This window comes from Cryptomeria japonica, chromosome 4 (assembly GCF_030272615.1).
Source record: "Cryptomeria japonica chromosome 4, Sugi_1.0, whole genome shotgun sequence".
NCBI lineage: Eukaryota > Viridiplantae > Streptophyta > Pinopsida > Cupressales > Cupressaceae > Cryptomeria > Cryptomeria japonica.
The window spans coordinates 714680038-714703279 of record NC_081408.1 but is presented as its reverse complement, the minus strand read 5'-3'; positions in this window follow the sequence as shown (position 1 = coordinate 714703279).

The window sequence follows — 23242 nt, the reverse complement described above, 5'->3', positions numbered from 1 at the left end:
ACAGATGCTCTTGTGAAATTCCACAAAAACAAATGGTAGAAATGTTCACCCAGAATGTTAACAAAGAGATTGGTTATGACTTAAGGAAAGCTTGTTTGTCCACCTTCAAGGACGTTATTGAAAAAGGCTTAGCAACAAAGAAGGTCCTAATTGAACAAGGAGTCATTAAGATGTTCAAGGAAAACAAAGATGACTTTAAAGGAAAAGACAAGCCAAGATTTTGGAATAAAAACAAGAACATAGTCAATGATGGTGTTGTTGACACCAACACAGTGCGACCCAAATTCATCTTTTCAGGATCAAGTTCTACAAACAATCAAGTGAATACTCAAACAACTTCTAGATCACGAAGGAAGTACACCCCATTGGGAGAACCACTTGAGTCAGTCTTCAAGAAGCTAGTGGCAAACAAGGTAATCACTATTCCAGATTTTCCTCCATATGAGCCAAAGGTTAAACCAAATTGGTGGAATGATGATGAGTATTGTGAATTTCATAAGAGAAAGGGTCATAAGATAGGAAATTGTCATCGACTGAAGAACATCATACAAGATCTCATTGATAGAGGTGACATTGAGATTGAAGGACACTCATCCAATCAAGAACATGAAATGTTTAAGGAACCATTCCCAAAGCATGACAAGGGAAAAGCTAAAGCCATAGATGACCAAACCAACTACACCAGAGCATCTTATAACTATGATTCAACCATGAATCACATCTCGATGGACAATTATGTCTCTACCATTATCATCAAGAACAAAACCCCTGAGAATTCTACCCAGAGACCCAAGATCATTCTGAAAGGCATTGGATCTTCTTTCGAACCTACCTCTGAATGTCATGTTACAACCTGCCGAGGTAAAATCACTTTGCAAGGTGCTCCAACTAAAAACACCACTTCCTCATCAACCAAACCTGAGTATGACCTTGTAGAATAGTTAGGAAAGACACCCGCACTCATCTCCATCCTTGAGATATTACGCATATCCCCCACTCATAAAGCCATTCTTGACAAAATCTTGAGAGATACTGCCATTCCTACTGATCTGAACGTGGACCAGTTTCAAGCCATGGTGGGATACCTTTCCATTCCACATTCCCTTACATTCATAGAAGCTAATGATGCCTCCGTAAGTTAGCCACATAATGCACCGTTACACATTGAATCCTTCATACACAAACATCAAATAAAATGAGTCCTGATAGATGGAGGAGCTGGTCTAAACATTTGCACATTGAGCACTATTAAACAATTGGGATATTCTGATAAAGCTATGAATTCTACAAATCAAATCACCATTAAGGCATATGATGACGAAGAGTGTTCATCCAAGGGCACAGTCACCTTACCTCTCAGAGTTGGGCTAGTTACAAAGGATGTGGTTTGTCAAGTCTTGGATCTAGATCTCACTTATAACATATTACTAGGATGTCCTGGCATTCATGAAATGAGGGCAGTCCCATCCACGTATCACCAATGCATTAAGTTTCCTCATAATGGAGTGGAAGTAATAGTTAACGGCGATCCCAATCCGTTCATATACTGCAATAACTTGAGATCAAAGACTGAGACCATCATTCCCAGTAATCGTGAAGTTGTTCCTTCCTCGGCATACATTGATCCTAAGTCATTAAAACCCTCGACATCAAAACAAGGTGAGCTTTAAAGGCAAATTTCAAGACAAGGGCATGGGGGAATACACTTTAAATCAGACCATGTACTTACGACAAGTCATGAGTTCCCCAAAAGAATATGGAAGACCACATCCTAACAAGCAAGTATCCATCATGATACTAAAATGGGACCCTACTACTTTTTAGAGATGGGGTGAACTGGAAGAGGAAGATTTATACAAAATGCTTTACAAAGACAATAAAGAGGACACACAAGATCACATCAGTCTACCATGTGAGAAATATGGCAAAGGCTTCAAAATTCTACAAAAATTCGGGTATCATGGAAAAAGCCCTCTTGGGTTACGAAAGGAAGGCATCATTGAACCTTTACAACCTGAATTGACTTTCAAAAAGGAACGCTCGAAAGGACTTGGTTTCTTAACTTCCAAGGTCCACACCCAAAGGATAGAAGAAGCCTTGCAAATCAAAGCTGCCAAAATTCAACAAGAGGATCGATATTCCACAGATTCCAATGAATGGGAATGGGGTTCCGACAAGTCTTCCAATGATTATGAGCTCACCAAGATATTCAGAGAGCCAAATGAACCAACAAAAGAAGAGGAATTTTATAACAAGTTTAGATTTGGTCAAGAAAACACCCGTGAGGATTTCACACAGTCCTTGTCTCAAGGTTCTATGTTGAAATCACATAGGATGAGAACACCTGTCCCAGAATGCACTACTAGTGATGATAATTTGGATTTGTTCGCGATCGAGACTGATGAAGAGAGTGCCATTGATGACCTCAATAATTATCTTGACATTCCCGAATATAACTGCATCTTCACTCTTAGCCCCACTAACTTCGAAGACATTAACGACCTTCCCCTTGTTCACCACTAACTCATTGATTGGGATCATGAAGGACTTGCACAGTTTGACACATTCCAAAATGATGAAGCTTTTATTGACTATCTGGGCATATGAGACAATCTCCCCCCTGGGGACCATAAAGCGGGATACAGTATAGAACTCAATAGCGTGGCATATTTTGGTGAGGGTGTCGGACCTTCCAGTCGCAAAAATGTGAAAATAAGAACAAATCAAGGGTCTTATGGTGAAAACCACACTGTGGCGCTGTCTGACCCCAAAAAAGTAAAAAGAAAGGACGTATCTGAGGGCGAAAACCTATCTGAGGCACCCGAAGATGGAAGGCTCGATATTCTCCTAGCATCATATGAGGAAAAGTCATCCATGTTGGTAGAGGAGACTATCAAAACAAACATTGGTACAGAAGAGGTTCCACACAACATATTTCTGGCTCAATCATTGACAGAGTCAGAAAGGCCAAAATTCATAAGTTTCTTCAAAGAACGACAAATCAACTTTGCCTGGTCATATGCTAATATGCCTAGATTAGATCCGGATTTGGTAATGCATCATTTGATAGTTAAACTAGGGGCAAAACTAGTGAAACAAAAATTAAGAAAAATGCATCCATAAGTGGCATTACTGGTCAAAGCAGAACTTGAGAAATTATTGGACGTCGGATTCATACGCCCAATTGATTATCCCGAATGGATCTCCAACTTGGTGCCTGTTAGTAAACCAGATCGCAGCATCAGAATTTATACAGATTTCAGAGACATCAACAAATCTTGTCCAAAGGATGACTTCACATTGCCAAATATTGACTTAATTGTTGATCTCACAGCAGGTCATGAAATGTTATCATTAATGGATGGATTCTTTGGTTATAATCAAATAAGGATCGTGCCTGAGGATCAACACAAAACATCATTCACTTGTCCTTGGGGAACTTTCTACTGGAATGTCATGCCCTTTGGGCTAAAGAATGCAAGTGCTACATATCAAAGAGCCATGACTACTATCTTTCATGACCTCATGCACGTAACCATGGAAGATTATGTCAATGACCTCTTGGGCAAATCAATAGACAGAAATACACATTTAGACATACTTTTAGTCATTTTTGATCGGTTGGAAAAATACAAAGTAAGATTAAACCCCAAGAAATGTGTCTTTCGAGTAACCTCCGGGAAGCTTCTAGGATTCATTGTATCCAAAAGAGGAATTGAAGCTGATCCAGCAAAAGTCAAGGCCATCTTGGAGATGCAACCACAAAGAAATATCAGTCAACTTTGGTCTTTACAAGGCAGACTCCAGTCCATACGAAGATTCATAGCACAACTTACAGATAAGTGTAATCCTTTTCAGCACCTGCTACATAAAAACATCAAATTCAAATGGGATGATAACTGTCAAGAGGCTTTCCAGATGCTCAAAGATTATCTTCTAAATCCACCAGTTCTGATGCCATCAGTTCCAGATCAACCTCTATTACTATACATCTCAGCTACTTCAACAGCACTGGGGGCACTCTTAGCACAACAAATTGCTAAGGGCAAAGAAAAAGCAGTATACTATATCAGTCGCACATTGGTAGGATACGAGCTAAATTACACACCAATTTAGCATGTATGTCTCACCGTGGTCTTTGCTTCACAGAAATTATGACATTACATGCTCACTCATAAGACCAAGTTGGTTGCAAGGATATACCCATTGAAATACCTTCTCAATAAAGCAACACTTACTAGGCGACTGGCCAAATGGGTAATGATCCTGAGTGAATTCGACATCGAGTATGTGGACAAAAAAGCAATAAAAGGATAAGCCATCATAGATCAATTAGCAGATGCTCCCATGATAGATGATATTCCTCTAAGTTCAGAATTTCCAGATGAATCTATTTTGACAATGTCACATGCAAAGCCATGGCAACTGTACTTCGATGGCTCATACACACAGCATGGGGCAGGAGCTGACATCCTCTTTATAACTCCTCAAGGGGATTCTATACCAAAATCATACCGCTTATCATTTCCTTGCACTAACAATATCACGAAATATGAGGCATTAACAACAGGATTACAAATTGCAGTTCAATGGAAGAATCAGGAACTTCGTGTTTTTGGGAACTCCCAACTTGTCATCCGTCAAGCAACTGATGATTACCAAACAAAAGATGAAAAATTAATGCCTTATAAACAAATGGTGGATGACCTGAACAACACTTCACAAAGATAGACTTTGAGCAGATACCAAGAGAGCAGAATCGCGCCGCAGATGCCATGGCTACAATTGCTTCACTGATTGATTTACCTCCAAACGAGACCTGCTATGAGTTCTTGGTGGATAACCTTTTGGTTCCTTCATATGAGATCATGCCTACTGAGACGATATGCGTCATCAGTAAAGAGTCCCAGTTATATGGTTCCATTTTCACATACCTTTGTGACAATATCCTACCTCCTGATCTATCAAATAACCAACGTCGCACTTTTATTCGCCAATCCTCTAGATATGTCATTTTAGCTGATATCCTATACCGACGAGGTCTAGATGGCACTCTTCTTAGATGTTTAGAAAGCGATGAAGCTCATATTGTGTTACGTGAAGTACATGAAGGGATATGTGGTCCGCATGCTAGTGGTCCTACCTTGACCAAGAAACTCATCAGGACAGGATATTATTGGCCCAATATGGAAAAGGACTCATATCAGTTTGTCAAGAAATGTAAGCAATGCCAAATTCATGGCGACCTCATACATGCACCAGCACAAGAACTTCAACCAATTGCGTCTCCTTGGCCCTTTTGTCAGTGGGGACTCGATCTCATAGGCAAGATTCACCCTCTTTCTTCCAATGGTCATAAATTCATTATCACTGCCATAGAGTATTTTACAAAATGGATTGAAGTTGTGCCTCTCACACAAGTCACTGGAAAACAGATTGCTACGTTCATCCTCAACTATATCATTTGTCGATACGGTATTCCTGTTTCCATTATCACTGATAACGGGCGTCCTTTCAAAAATCAGGATGTTCGTGAACTCTATGACTGCTTCCATATTTCCCATCATTTCTCCATGCCATATTATCTCCATGGTAATGGTCAAGCTGAGGCATCTAATAAAACAATCCTTAAAATCTTAAAGAAGATAGTCGATGATGCTGGCCGTAATTGGCATATCCAACTTAATCCTGCACTTTGGGCTTACCGCACAAGTGTCAGCACACCTACAAGAGCTACACCCTATTCACTTGTCTACGGCACTGAAGCCATCTTACCTATTGAGGTCGAGCTACCCTCTTTATGGGTCTCTTTGCAAAACATCATCAGTGACGAAGATTATAGGGTTTCTCGCTTACAAGAACTGGAACTATTGGATGAATGAAGACAAACTGCTTTCAATCATCTCAAAGCTTACCAACAACGAATGAGTCGCAGCTACAATCACAAGGTCAAGCCTCACACATTTGAGGTAGGTGATTTGGTCCTCGGAGAAAATCCCAAAAATCAGCAAGACAGAGAGAAGAAGGGCAAGTTTGAACCAAATTGGCTTGGTCCTTACATCATTACAGCAGCATATGGATCTAGGGCATATTAGCTCTCAACTATAGAGGGTGAACCTTTGGAGGATCCTATCAACAACATGCACCTTTGCAGGTTTTACATATAGCTCTTCGGAATATCCTAATTCAAAAATACAAAAAAATTCAAAAAATACAAAAATACAAAAAAATTCAAAAAATTCAAAAATACAAAAAAAATTATAAAACAAAAAAATCGTTACTTGGTGAAAACCTGGCAAACAGGTGCCTTGTGACATAAAAAACATTGAAAAATTGAAAAAAGTAAAGAGAAATAATTTCGTCCAACGGTGAAAACCACTTTGGTGGCACCCTGGGCAAGTACCATGGTGAAAACTGGGTCACCAACGCCATGTGTAGAGACATTGCTCCTCCCTCCTTCAGGATTCACTTTCATCCTTTCATTTTGCACACACTCACGACCAATTCATCCATAATAAACTTACCCATTCCCATCATGGCTTGTTATTAATCTACCCAAGATTGGTTAGCCATTCATACTAAACCTCCCTTTTCACCTCCCTTTCCATCCATAATAAATCAGATCCTATTTGTGGCTAAGGCAAATCCTACGTCTAGTGATGGGTGTGGAACTAAGAACATCACATGTTTCGAGGAGTACAGTTTCTTCCAGCTTCCTTCAGTCTATCTGCGCACAATCCGCAATAAAGCAACATTTGCATCACCAATCCACAATAAAGTATCAGTTTCATGGATTCAGTCAGTTTCAGATGAGACACAACAGCAACAATGGGCTTCAACAAATCAAATCTTTCAACAGACTCAGACAACATATGGATCAGTGCTATCTATCCTTTTTGTGAAAGTAAACATTGTGACCACAATCAAATACGAATTTATACAAGTGACAAGAGACACTAAACTTGAGGACTACAGTGGATGTTGGTGTCGAGTCTTCTTTTTCTTTTGATTTTATCTTTTGGTGACATGTCTTTTAGCTTTTCCAAGATGTCTCTAACTAGAGATTCTATCTCCAGGATGTCTTTGACTAGAAAGGCAAGGATGGGGTATCATCACCTATTTGTATTTGTTGTCTATGGATTGTCTCTTAGTAATGCTATGACTTGTCCAAGGATATGAGGACACTATGAGTCTAGTGTGAACTGGGGCATTCCTTGTTTATGACTATCTTATCTCCATGCAAATAGGTACAATGACTTTCTGGGTCGAACATATGCCTCGATTGTCATAACCTATTTTGCCATAATAAAGCTCAATGATGATAATGCACAAGAAGCTCTTTCACTTTCATATCTTCTGTCTTCCATCCCCCTTTCTTGATTGACTTCCATCATCCTTCTCAAGTCCACGTAGCTGGCTATCACATGACTGAGTATAATGACACACCAAAAACATTTGCATTTCATGTAGTTGCACCTGCATTACCACATATAAGCATTTCATACATACATATAGATATCACAATTGCATCACATCTTGCACACAACACATATTAGAACAATTTACATTTGCATTATCATATTCATCTACATTACATACATTCACATTTGCATCATGCATACACATATAAAACATAAAAGAACAAAAATATTACATTGCATCATATACATATTTGCATCCACATCATAAACATCACATAAGAACATCTCATCATATAGGTACACATGCATATAGCTGCCACAAAGATGAATCATCTCATATATATATATATAAAGTGTCATAATACAATGATGTCAAAACAATCATATGGCTACAAAGCACCCGTAGGTGTCTACATCATCATACAAAAATGGTACAATACTGATACATAGGGAGCCCTCTATGGCTATGATGAACTCCCTCCCTCGGAGTCGCTTGGCCTCGATGGAATCTGAGCCCCTGAAGGACCCGCCCCAGGATCATCTCCTCTGTCTCCTCTATTTGAAGGTGGTGGAGGACCCATAACCCCACCACTCGATGCCTGTCTCCTCCAGCTCCCTCCCATAGCTGTTGCTATCCGCGATGGTCTATCAAAGCTCCTCACCCACTGATCCGCTGGCACTGCACCATAATAGAGATCCCTCCAGTAGGAAATCTCCTCCCCTATCCACAGGACATAGGCATATCCGGCCCCTGTGTCCTTCACTGCCTGTCTCCCAGCCCTCAGTGCTGTCTTAGCCTCTGTATAATGCTGAATAGCCTGATCCCGCTCCCGCTCAGTATCTCCAAGCCTCCTCCTAAGCCGATCCCTCTCCCTCTCCAACTCCTAGATCTCATCTGCTTGTCCCTGGCAGATCTCCCTCAGCTCTATTAGCTCATCCTCCTCTACATCAGCCCCCTTCGGCTCTGCCTGTGGCTCCCCCTATACGGGTGCCTACCCCTGTGCCTGCCCCTATGCCTGTCCCTATATCTGTCCCTATCCCTATACCTATACCTGTTTGGGACCCTGTACTGCTGGCACCTATAGTGGCAATCCACTGCGACCCCTCACCACTCAAGCCTACCTCTCCTCTCCACCCTCCCTCCACGGTGCAACCCTCCTCTCTCCAACTGCTCCCCTCCTCCTCCATTGGCCTCTGCCCCCATCACCTCCACCATCATCATCATCCCCACCACCATCTCCATCTAAGGGCTCTCCCGGATCCGTCAAGCATGGGAATGGATGCTCTGCCCAGTATGCTGTATACTCGGCATCCATGCCGGCATCCTCAATCTCTGGCCACATGTCCCAGGGTAGGGGCATCATCTCTACCAGCTACGTAACAGCCTGATCATATGATAACAAGGGCCCAAACTGTGCCTGATCTCTCACAGTGTGTGCATACATGCCTGAGCCCGTGGCATCCTCTGGATCCTGCCAAACTACCTGCCAACCCTGTCCACTAGCTGCCTCTCCAGTACATAGGGCGTCTGCCCAATCAGGTACCTGCTCCAGAAGGTGTAGGGAAGATCAACTACATCATCCTCCCACTGCTCACATCCTAGGTATGGTCTCCATATGACCATGTCAATATCATCTATCACTCGCCGCTAATGCTCTAACCTGCCAATCCATGGCTGTGACGTGATCATGTCATATAAGTGAACAAAACTGTGTCCATGACCCCTACCTCTAAAGTGTATTGGCCTCGTCACTGGCAGATGCTCATAGGCCCACACCTGCAACAATGTCACCCCGCAGCCCAATCCCATTGATCCGTGGTATACAAACTGATGCAGCTCATAGTAGAGGTGTGCCAGCACACATGGTCCCCAAGCATATCTAGCGTGTTGTGTCACCAGTGTCTCCAATTCTCCTCCCCAGCCTATAGCCAACCCCCATGTCGCCCCATCCGGACACAGGAACCCACTAATCGCTCCCCCTACCACTGCTGGCAGTGCTAGCCCTGTAGCTATCATCGTATCCCAAGCCACATGTCCAGCCCTCATCTCTAGTCTTGGGTCCTGGAACACTCATCTCAGGGCCTCCCTATCTCCATCTCGATCATATGGGATTAGCTCCCCATCGATTGATATCTGCAGAATCCTGTATACATCCTCAAGGAAGACTATCATCTCACCCATCAGCAAATGAAAAGTACATGTCTCGGAGTGCCACCTCTTCGCCAGTGCAGTCAACAGTCCCATGTTTGCCCAAAACTCAGGCACATACAGAACATGTCTCAATCCCATAGCCTCAATAGCAACTCGCTCCTCAACTATCAACTCAGGTCGCAATCTCTGAGTAGACGGGAATCTCTCCCGTGACTCCAACATCGGCAAATACTCCTACAGTCAAGCAAATCAATCATGTCAGTCATAGTGGCATTCACTGTTTATCACAAAATACTACTTTTTATCTAAATGCATATGGCTATCTATCCTAGTGACATTCACTGTTCATCCCAAAGTGTTGCTTTTATCACTAGTAGTACTCCCTGTTCATCACAAAGTACTACGTGTGTGGCACTCCCTGTTCATCACAAAGTTCTGCTCGCATTTGCACTCACTGTTCATCACAAAGTGCCTTGATCTATCCTAGTCTTCCTAGAGGACCTGCTTTAATGTATCCTCTCAGCAGCTTATCCAATCGACAGCGTATGTTCATCACAGAACTGCCGATTTGACCTAGAAGACACAAATTCACATTTTTTTGACACAAACGTGCTTACCTGACATAAATGCGCTTAAAGAATGCACAGACGTGCCTGAAAAACATAGACGTGCCTGACCATCATAGACGTGCCTTCTCGACATAGATGCACCTCACGAGCATAGACGCGCCTGGATGTTTTTGGACATTTTTTTGGACCCTACTCTAAGCGCATTTATTTCTCTACCTAGCATGCATTAATGACAATAATAAATGCGTCAAAGTACGAGGAGGTTTGGTGGTACTTACCGGCTCTCCTGCCTCTGCTGGCCTCTAGAATCGGCGAACGCAGTCGAATCTGTGAATGAAGGCCATCGCTGCTGACTGCTGCTACTCTTTTCTCTCTCTGCACTCTACTCTCGTGGATGTGTAGATGACAATGAGGATGTATTTTCCCCCGTGGTCTATCTTATAGACTGCCCTAGCCCTCATTTCTCGAGTCAGTCTTCTTTATCCCGTGACTTTGTCACTTTATCCGGTCAGTCCATTCTAGCCTTTCTTTCTTATCGAGAGCTTGTCTATAATCTTTTCAGACATTTTCATCTAATCTCTCGAGAGGGCATATCATTCCCATCTTGGGGCAACTCTATATCAGTTCATCTTATCTTCTTTGAAACAACGCGACAAGCCGCATTGTCTCAAAGAGGGGCAAAATGTAGACACCTAAATTGTCATGTCTAATTAAATAAATATTTTATTTATTTAATTATCTAAGCTTAATTCTTCTATTAATTAAATAAATCTTTATTTATTTAATTAATTCATTTATCCTCTTCTAGCCTTATTTCTCATTTAAATAAATACATTTATTTATTTAAATTATCTTTTTCCTAAATTAAATAAATATTTATTTATTTAATTAATTCATTAACCTTTTCTACCCATGACACATATCATTCATCTCTTAATTCATACACTACCTACCCCTTTCATTATTTTATTATTTCTTTTACCTACCCTCTAATCTTAGCCGACCTCCTTTTACACCTCTCAATCTTATCCCTCCATTTCTTATTGTGTCTTCTATATAAGGAGATGCTTCCCTCATTATCAAACCCTAATCATTCATCCTAATGAATCAATTTATGCAATTGACTACACTACGATCCTACTTGCAACCACATTCCATTCTTTGTTGAGCTCTTGTGCACATAAAATCTAAGAGCAAATATATCAAGCAAGATCAATGGAGATCAAAACCCTATTGGAGATATGATGGTATAATCTTTGTGATTTCGTTTGATTTGCATTGTCTTAGGTAATCTTCATATGTTATGGTGGATCTTTGTTGTTGTTAGGCTAGGGTTTTGTGGTTGAATTCATTTAGCCTTTCAATATTGTTATTATTGTTATCCATTTTCACCATATACAGTAGCTATAGGTTATCTCTTAAGCACATATTGATTGACCCAAAGTACCAATTAGAAATAGACAACATACCAGTTTGTAGTGTAAACCAATTGAAATTACACTGGTAGTCAATGTAATCATATGTGTGCGTGAGAGTGTTTCATAAATGACAACAAGTGATGAATACAATACAATAATCATCAAGCCAACAACCCCAACATGTTTAGGTGGCACAACTTTAACAATATCAAGATAAAGTGGGCTCGCAACATCAAAGGTGGGTACACTAAACTTGGATTAACTCATAGAAGCAATTTGTTGTTGTAAGGAAGACACGGCTTGAGAAAGATTGTTAATTGTCGCTTCAGTAGAAGAATTGTTATTAGACATAGTTGATTGAGAAGGTGGTGAGATGTTATTGAAAGAAGGCATGGACTGAGAATAAGGTGGTGAGACAATATGATAAGTAGACATAGGTGATGATTGGGTAGAAAAAGGGACACTTAAAGGAGGAACAAAGTTGTTGAAGGAATTGCCCCCTTGTGTCACATTGATTGGTTGAGGGATAATAGGAACACTTATTGAATATATAGGTAAATATGGAGGATTTAATGAAGAAGAGGGGTTTCCCCCATGACTAATTATTGTAGGGATGAAATTTTGAGTTGAAGTGGCCATGATGATAGATGTGAAACTAGGAATACTAGTCATAGGAGTAGTCAAAGGAATTGAAGGATTGACTTGTGTTGAAGGTTGTGAGTAACCTAGGGTTTCGACACAACTCTTGATAGGCATGACATTAGAATCAACAATATGTACAATGCTACACAGTATAACAATTTCATTCTTATCACTTTGAATCATGCGCTTAAGGCCTTCAATTAATGGAAGAGATTCACTATTAGGGTATTCTCGGGACATCCATTGTTGAAAGCTATCAAATTGATTATCCAATGTAGAAACTTGATCTAAAGAAACCCTAGTTAAAGCTTCTTCTGATAGTTCTGATACTAAATGTTTAGTACAGATGCCAAGCTAACAAGATGAGAGGTGGGCGTGAATCATACAAACTTAATCTTCCACAAAATCAACAGATTCAACCTCAATAACCTTATCAGAAAAACTGTAAAGCATGCAAACTCATAAACAGATAAGATCACTAAACATATAACACCAGATTTAACATGGAAACCCAAATAGAGAAAAACCACTGTGGGATTTCAGACCCACTGAGAAATATACTCTTCTAGAGTATGCTCGGTTAAAAGCAAATCCTGTTAAAGATTACAAACACATTGCTAGATGTGACCCGGTTAAGGAATTTCCCTCAGATCTGTTAGGATCTTCGTCTTGTTAGAAGTGACCTTATTAAAGGATTTCAAACACTCAATAAGAATGTCACCTTGCTAGAGGGTTTTACAAATAAGACTGTTAAGTCCACTTGGTTAAGAGATTTTCTGTCACTTTACAAAATAACAGTAATAAAATATATCTACAACTTCACATCTAAAAATGCTAAAGCACATTCTTATTTGTTCAATACAATCTAATCATAGGACTTATCTTGTCCTTCTGCTAGGCTCTATACTCTATTATCAAAACAGGTCTTCAAGCTTCGGTGCTCAGTAATCACTATGTAGCATCCATGTGCTTACACTTGCCCGCATACATTGTTTATCAACAGTTCCTTATTTATAAACAATTTGCCAACCACTGAATCTCCTTGATCACATTTCCCATGATCAATCATAGCCATCAGATCTTCAAACTTGACTAGGTTCAATGTATCCTTGGATCTGAAAATGTTTAACCCCGCCTTGGAACTTGCATACATTTCTTGGAACTTGTGCTAGGGTATTGCGGTTCAATCTGAGCTATAGATCTTCCTGCCGATCTTTCATTGCCATAGATCCTTAACAAACTTCATGCACAACATACCAATCATTTAATTAGTTCTAACTCATTAGCTTCCTTCATTAAATAATGCTTTTATTCATTCAATGCATTCTATTATTACTCGGTTGCAACTCGGTAAATACTAAACTTTACTCAGTAGACATTCTGCCTTCATTAATCGATAGCGATAACCTTAGGGTTTACCGACTAGGTTCTTTTCTCGGTAACATAGTATAGTATTAACCTTACAATCAACAACATATATAGGATATCAAAACAACCTAAACATCATGATCTCATCATTGTCTAACCGGTAATAGTTGCCCATTGAATAACTTATTCCTCCCCTTATTCATCACATTCTTTTTGTGCCTTTTATTGACATCTTAACTCTCTTCAAAACATACTTCTTAAGATATGGCAACATCATACTGAATTAGAAAATCAATTCCTTGACATCAATGAAAAAATAATAATATTAAGACAGTAAACATCCTTAATCAGTTATATCCATAATCATCAACAACCTTCTCAATATCCTAATCGAAATGCCAACAATCTCTTATTGTCTGTTATAATGCCAACACTTCTTCATCATGGAATCCATCAATGGGATGAATAGGCACATGATTAGGATGGGAAGCATGATCCTGATTAAAGAAGTCACCCAAATTAGGCTCCATCTCCTCAGTAATTAAACCTTGGGAAGCCTTAATTATAATGCTTTGTCTAACAAGGATAGGACAGGTAGGACTAATAGTGGTAAAACTCATGCACTAGAGGGAAATTTTGAATTTTGAATTGTAAACAAAGCTTACAAAATTGGTTAATACAAAATTTAAGAAAATAATGAATGCACAATTTGAACTTTGTTGGAGGAAGAGGATGACACAATTTCCAAAAATGAAAGGAAATTGGAATTTCAAAATTAGGGCCAAGGGAATACCACTTAATTTTAAAACCAGGGCAGACTATAATTAACCTTTTAATTTTTAAAAAATTCATGAAATTTGAAATGTTGAATCTGGGAAGTATTTCAGATTCTAAAGGGATCAAAAATTGATAAAATCAGCCAATCTTCTGGATTTATGCTATTAAATACAGTCATAACAGTCTCCCAAAATTATGGGAAAAAAGTTGAGGATCATGGAGGGAACGCACATGGTCCGACCAACTTTTTAAAAAAATTTTAGGGATGGATATTACGATGATTTTAAAGCTAACCCCAAAAAATTGCCAATTTTTACAATCTCTAGATGGGCGAAATGAAGGCACAAATGTGAAAATAGGACCCTATTAGGGTTTTGAAGAAAAAGAGGATTTGAATTGCAATTTTGAAAAGTGTCAAACCTAATGGATAGGGACACCTTGGGAAATGTTTAGAAATTTGAATGCAAATGAAATTGATTTGAAATTCACACAAAATCTAATTAATTTTAAAAATCAGGGTTTGATGACCTAACCTCTTAAATTTGAAATTTGAATTTTGGGAAAAAGGGGGGAACTTGAAAATTTGAATTGTAGGATTACAAACAAATCTGAGAACAATAAAAAATCTAAAAATTAAATGGAAATCCAATTTTTACACAAGTTAAAGATGATTTTTGAAAATTAGGGTTTTGACAAGTAACCTCCTAATTTTGGAAATTTTAATTACAAATTGAACAATACAATGAGGAAATTGAATTTGACAATCAAAACAATTTTCAGGACCAAGAAAACCACAATAAATTTTTACAAATCACAAGTTACATTTTAATTTTAAAAACTAGCGTTTTCAATGATTTAACCACTAAGTTTGCATAAATTTTGAAACTTGTAAATGAAAAATATGCAATTTTGTTCCAAGGAAAGCATGCAAGACATCGGGTTCACCAATATGTAATGGTGGAAAAATGGTGAATGATTGATCAAGAAGAAAACTACCCTTTCCCTCAAAGAGAGATGAGAGTTTTGCTATTGATTACCCTTCAAACACTTTTCATCATGTTACATTAAGAAGAGGAAATGATAATTCACTAGATTCAATCTCTCCATATGAAGTGCCAATTGTCAGGATAACCAATGAACAACTGAGAGTGGGGGAGGGGGGTGAATCAGTTGTTAACAGATTATAACTTTTAATCCACTTAATAACCTTTAAACAGATCAAGTACCGGTAAATCACATACAGATGCCCGTAGGAACAGATACCGGTAAACAACACAACTTAACAATTAAACAAATAATCAATGCAAATAAACCATACCACATAACACCATGATTTGTACGTGGAAAGCAGGAAGGCACACTGCCTAGAGCGTATTGCTCATTACATAAGAGTCTCACTAACTACAGAGAGGCTAAAACCATGTCAAGATAAATGGACAACAATCCAATAGAGTGAATTGCCAGAAATAGCATCTACCATGCCTAATTACAGTCTCGGCTAAGCTCAATACCGGAGGCCTTTGACCTCTTCCTTAATCCCAATTCAATCACCTGTGATCGACCAAATCTCCTTTACATATGATGTTGCATTCCAAGACCATGAACATTTATTCCATTTCCATTACACATATGCCACAATCTACAATGAAATCTTACATCATTTTATATAAACCCTAAGGCCTAAACCAATTAGGTTGGCCACCTAAAAAATATTACAATAAGATCTATAGACACCTAAAAATGGTCAACGCTTGCAGAATCGTACTTTAACATTTACGCATTGCCTTATTTTAGGGTTTTTGCGTCACATTAACATTTCTCCTATGTCATGCACTTGGTCTTTATCATTTGCGAGCATCGAGTCTTTCTTCTGCATTCTTCATTTATCTCACTTTCAAAATTGTTCTTGTCGACAACAATCTTCAGTCATGATTTTGGTCAATCTTATCCTATCGCATTAATGTGCATGCTAATTTGTCATCATTTTGGACATCGTCAATCCTAATTAGGGTTTTGTCCTCTTGTCAATCTTGTTGTTTTGCGATTGATTTGTCATCGATCATTGTCTTCTTATCAATCTTTCTTGTCATTTTGCGATCGATTTGTCATCGATCGTTATCATTTTCAATGTTGTTGTTTTGTGTTATCATTTTCAATCTTCTCATTTTGCGATCAATTTATCATCGATCGTTGTCCTTCTCAATCATGTTAATTTGGATCAATTTGTCATTATTCCTCATAAAGTGGTGCATTTATCAATCAAATCATTTATCAATTCAAAATCATGATCGAATCAACATCAAATCAATTTTATATCAAGACCTAATTGTCATCCTTGCATTTTTAATGTATCTTCTAGGGTTTTATGATTTATTCATTTAACCTTGTTTGTCATTTTCTCTCCATTCTCCCTCTAGGTTAAATAATTTATTTATTTATCCTAAGTCTTCTTGTCACAATTAAATGTTTATTTAATTGGCTAATTAATTCCTTCTATTTTTGTAAATTAATTAATAAATGAGAAATTATTAATTAATTTACTTAATTCCTAATTTCCTAATTTTCTAATTTTCCTAATTCCTAATTTCCACCTATTTTCTAATTTGTCAAAATCAATTTCCACCTAATTAATTTTTCTCTAGTTCTCCCTATTTTTGTGCTTTGGTGGAAGCATGAATTTCTCATGCGTCATACTTTTGGCATAGCAAGATATCATAAGCCTCTAGTCCTCTAACCTTTGCATTGGCAATATGTCATAATTCATGACATAGAAGGTGTCATAACCTTCTTCTTTCCACTCAATTGTGCCATTTTTGAAATCAATTTCCTCTAATATCAATTTCATGCTAATCTTGTCTTTTCTCCAATTTATCTATAAATTGGATGAATTTCTTCAATCAAGACTAATCACTTTGTCGAATCAATCACGCTTTGAGTATTCTTGCGCTACTATCTTGTCTACTTGCTTTCATCTCATGTGTATGCACTAGTAGGTGAGATCCACAACAAAGCTATTTGAAGAAGAAAGAAGGACAATGGAGCCACATGAAGGAGACATTCAAGCCTGCATTTGGTTTGCTTAAATTTTTGATCTTGAATATCTTGTTTTCATATCTCTATTGGATGTAATTAGGATTGATCATTGCATTTGAGCTTTTGTGATTGAGCTAGATTACTAATATTGATTTGCTTTGATGATTTTCAGATTCCTAGCTACATTAATTGGCAAACCCGACGTGAACATGCTTGGATCTAATATTTTTTTTGAATGTTTTGTGAAGTTGTAGGTTTTTTTGTGGAGAAATTGCAGATTTTTCTTCTAGAAAAAAATAGTCATAATCAATTGATCACGTAAAAAATTTCGTGCAAAATTAAAATAAATGATTTCTGGGTATATTAGATCACGTTTTTACCTTTCTAGATCATCTGACGATTTGTGATTTGGATAAATATTGAGGAATTTATGATATTTTTAATTATTCTGCTGTAAATGGTCAAAATTTTCAAAAACAAAATCGTGCAACCTTCATCTAGATTATTTTAGCTTGGCAAATTAATCATACATTTATGTAGATTTTATCTAGATTAATCTAGGGTGGTAAATTTGATAAATTTCACATAGATTAATCTAAGAGGACAAAGAATCACAACTTTTATGGATTAATTTTGATGGTGATTCATTTCTCTTGATTCTCTAACATTGTTGGTAGCTTTGTGGTGAAATGCTTGACAAAGAATTATTTCACAAACTACTAATGAATTGTTTGCAGGTTCGCTAGTCAAAGACCAAACAAATCAAACTCCTAACTTAGTGATTTTGCAGGTTGCCTTATATTCCAACCAAACTTTGTGTTTGTCTTTTTTAATTAGGCACCTAGTATGATTTCTAAATAGGATGGAATGAATGTATGTTTGCTTTGATTGTTGAGTTTGACATTGGAGTAGGAGAGTATGCTCTCATCCTTCTTAGGGTGATTAGAAATCTAGATCTTTGATACCATGTTCATGTTTTTTATTGTGTGTCACTTCTAGAGGGTCTTCCTTCCCGACCATTTTCTTTTGCAAGCAAGTGACAATCGTGAGAAGGGAACGACCCAAAGTGAGTACGACTAGAATACCTTGGCATTCTAACTCACTATAAACAAATACCTAATGGGTGAAAGCTTTGAAGGAAGGGTTATGTGGGAATTGCAGTTACTTGGAAAGTGATGACCCTTGAACTCTTTCTCATATCAACATCTAAGTAGGGCCTCACGGTCTAAATCGTGCTTGCGCGACTACATTTGTTTGGTATCTTGATGGGCTTAATGTCTAAATCACACTTGCGTGACATCAAGGAGTAACGCTTAATAGAAATCCTTACTAAAAACCTTGTATTTAGAGGCCAAAAATCCTTCTAGTTGCTTGAGAAGGACAAGTTCGGATACTTGGAAGAGATACTAAGTTCACCATGGGGAGATTTCCATGGGGACTGATGCTTGGCTACCCTAAGAAGTGAGTGTCGTGGAGGGGAGCCCATGGGGTCAATCATCTATGTATTCTCCTTGAATCTCATAACGAGTCTACCTCTCAAGTACCTAATGTCCTTGCCTACCATAAGAAATGTGTGAATGAGCATGATTGTCTTGAGTCTAAGTTGAAATATCTTGTCTTCTTTGTTTGTCAAAAGTTGAATTGCATATCATTTCAAAAACAAGACAAATTGATTCAAAACAAGGTTAAAACATGAGAACATTTCATTCAACAAAGTTCAAAACACCTTCAAACATGGTTGTCAAACATTTTTCAAAATCTTGTCTCAACATTCATGTCACTTAGATTTAGGTTCATCCTAGGTTTGCATTATGCAAATTCATTGTCAATTACCAAGGTTAGGTTTCACCTAGGTCATACTCCTTTTGCATATCAATAAAGGTCATCCATTTGCATGTGTCCTCTTGCATTAGAGTAATACCATTTCATAATTCAACCTTAGGTTGACATTGTCATACATTTGCATTTGCATCCTTGTCCTCATAACATTAGGTCACATTTGTATACCCTAGGTCCCTTCATTAAGCTTAAGTCATTATCATATCATATTAGGGTCATTTGCATAGTAATTGTCCTTTTGCATATAGTCTCAAAACTAGGTTTTGTCATACTTGAGTAATCCAAATCTTTGATAAACCCTAAGTCATTGTTAAGAAGTCTAGACCTTATCAAACTTTTATCTTTTTGTCATCAATGTCATTTGGTCAAACCTGGCTTAGTATCCAAGCATATAGGGGAGACATTGTAATTTTGTCCTTTTGTCACTTGGTCCTTTTGTCCTTTGAGGTCTAGAGATCATTTCAATTTCCTAAGGGTCTCATTTTTAGAATTGCATTCAAAAAGTTTGTCCAAAACTTGAAAAACAACAAAAACATAGGTTGCCTTCTTGCCATAAATTGCATTTTTCTTTATTTAGTTTGCATTTAGTTGCATATCATACATCATCCTTTTAAAATCAAAAATCCCAAAAACATTTCATAGTGACATGTCTATTGAAACAAGGTTCCAAGCATCAATGATGCAACAAAGTTTGACATATCAACCGACAATGCAATCACAATTCTATCCAACCCAACAACAAAGCAACATTGATCAAACTTTTTATGATGAAACAAGAAACAAGTCTCCAAATACAAAAACTAGAGGAGAAACTAGCTCAAGAAGAGGAGATATTGGAACAAAGAGTGAAAAACATTGAGAAGAATAGATCACAAATGTCCAAAATGTTTCAAAAATTTCCAGGTCGAAATCCAAAGATTGAGCCAATTGATGTAAGATCTCTTCTTGAACGATCAGACATACCAGCTCTCCTCTCCCAAATAGAGATGATGAAACAATTTCAAGAAAGGAGACAACATCAATTTCAACATTATGTGCCTCCACAACAAGAACAAGAAGGTGTTTACTATCAATCAGATTTTCAACCAATACAACCAATGGTTCAACCAATTGTTCAACATATACAACCAATGGTCCAATTTCAACAATATGTCCAACCAACTATACAATGTCCACAAATGGTTCAACCAATGGTGGAATATCAATGTCAACAACCACAACCAAACATTCAAAAACAAAGGTTGTAGCACACACCAACCCAAGTTTCAAACATGTCAGAACAATTGAACCAAGTCCAATATCAAAACATGACATTAGATCAGAACCAACTCCTTGCCAAACAAGTTCAAATTCCAGATACAACTATGTCAAAACCTCGAAAGAAAGGTGGCTTTATTGCAATGATCTTGAGGAAATTACCAAGTGAGTTCTTTGAGGAAGATCAAAATAATACACTTATGTCTAGCAATGCCTCATCCCCTTGCAAGAAAATTAACTCTCTAGTGGCATCTATCCCTACACCTCTAGAAGTTTCACAAGAACCTTCCATATTGTCCTCATCAAACAATACACCCAAGGATGAAATTACCCAAGGGCTATCCATAATTGATTGCCACGATAATCCAATTCATGATGCACATCCTTGTCATGTTTCAGAAATACTAGACCCGATGCCACCATGCACTTTAATGCCATTTCCTATTTTAGAGGACCCCATTCGAAGTCCCTCTTCCTCATGTTCAAGCATTGATTCCTTGCTAGAATCCATCACAAATGTTCAAAGTGCATTTCCTTCATCCCAAAACATTGATCCCTTGTCAGAATCCCCCATGCATATCCAAAGTCCAACCTCATGTCAAGAGGATAATTTAGAGCATGAAGAAACGTGTCTTGAAACAGATCTAGATCAAGATAAAGATCCTGAAACCTTATCATCCCATCCAATTGTTGACCAGGATCCCACTTCCCCAGACACTCGCAATGATTCCATTATTCCTATCCATTCTATCCAAGAACACAATGTCCTTTCAAATCCCATTGACATTCCACTTCCTAAGAAAGATCAAGATATCCTTTCCATCCTTTATGATGATCCCATTAAAAGTCAAGAGAAAAGCACCTTTAAAGAGGATTCCAATGATCTTCCTCCTTTTCAAGATCAAATTATTCCTTTAAATCCTCCACAAGATCCTCTTGTTCCTCCATCTCCACATCCTAATCCAGCATATCCACTCCAAGATAACATTTCTTTTGATGATCCCATTATTTCTCCCATTCCATCTCTTGAAGAGCCTATCATTGGACCATGTCCACTACACAATCCTAGTCCCCCACATGATCCTAATCCCCCTCATGATTCTAACATGTCAGTGCAAGATGTTCATGAACCCTCAATATGCATAATGGGTTCATCCACTTTGGTGCAATTTGATTCATTTCAAGATCTCATTATTTCTCTCATATCATATCCACCTCATAATGGACTCGCGTCTTCTTCCCAAAGAAAAGAGTATCCTACAAGTCAAGATATTAATAAAGGAAAAGGAGTAGACCTTCATGAGAAAGAATCCCTTCATGTTAAAGAAAATATTAAGGGTCATGTCTACACAACTCACTCTCAAGACGTTGGTATCCCTCCATCAAAATCAAAACATACACCTTCCCCATCATCTCTTCCATCCATCTTAGGTCCTTATATCCCTTCCTCCTTTATGCAAGGTTAGCAAAGGCACACATCCTTGAGTAAATTTCATCAATCCAAAAGAACTCCACTTCATTCCTATCCATCCATGCATTCATTTCCCCCTACAAGCAATTTGGATGCCAAGTATAAAAGTCATAAGTCTAGCAATCCACATGTATTCCAGGATCAACATGTCCAATATAATCGACATGTCAAAACAAAGAACAATATGATCTATAAAGAAAAAGAAATATCCAAAAGGCCACAAAGGCCCATTGCTCAAAAACAAAATTCAAAATACATATGGGTTCCTAAATCCCTTGTGCAAGCAATGCACTCCAAGGAACCACAAAAGCATGAAAAATCAAAAACCATGTGGATCCCTAAGCGGCTCCTTGAAGCACAAAAGCCTAAAAAAACATCCAACTTGGCATCCAAAGTTGCTATTCCTCCATCCAACCCTCTCAAATTTTTTCCTTCGTCACCTTCTTCATCCATTTTGGGCCCTTATGTCCCAAAATCCTAAGCCTTTCCTCTGTCAAAATCTCAATATCCAAAATACATCTTTCCTCCATCAATCCATCACCCCTCAAGGTGTGTGCCAATGTCAATCTTGCCAACATTTCCATCCACTGAAGCCCAATTCTTCCAATACCCTATCCATTATCCAATGCACATTTTCCATCCTTCGATCCCTTTGATCCAATCCTTTACATAAATCCTCACCTTAGTTTCATCTTATTTTTCCATGTCCTTATCCTACCAACGTCTTTGAGCATACTTTTAAAGGTCATGGTCCTTTTTTTTCAAGGCTACTATCCAAACAAAATGATGTTTGAGTCCTTCTTCCATCCCCTATCATGTGTCCATCTTCTATTGAAAAAGTCAAAATACCAAAAAAAAAAAGTGAAAAAAAAGGCCAAAAGGAAAAAGTAAAGGAAAAATAATTCGCCCTCTAGTGAAAACCTGGTAAACAGGTGCCTTGGGCAAGTACCATGATGAAAACCTGGCAAACAGGCATCATGCGTAATCTATGAACTTCTTGCACACCACACTTGGGGGCAGGTTTTATCCTATCATATCCTTTTGTCCTTCATTGTTCCATTATCCTATCATACCATGTCATTACCCTTCATATCCTATTGTCTCTCCTGTCCATTTCCTCTTTCCACCTTTGATCTTGACAAGGCTGAGGATCATCATGCGCATCATGCATCTTGTTTGCAGCTTTTAGTCCATCATAGCTTTTGGTCATTTATCCATTTGCTTATTATAACTTTTCATCCATATTCCCTATCTTATTGCAACTTTCTGCCACTATCTCGTATCCTATCCCAACC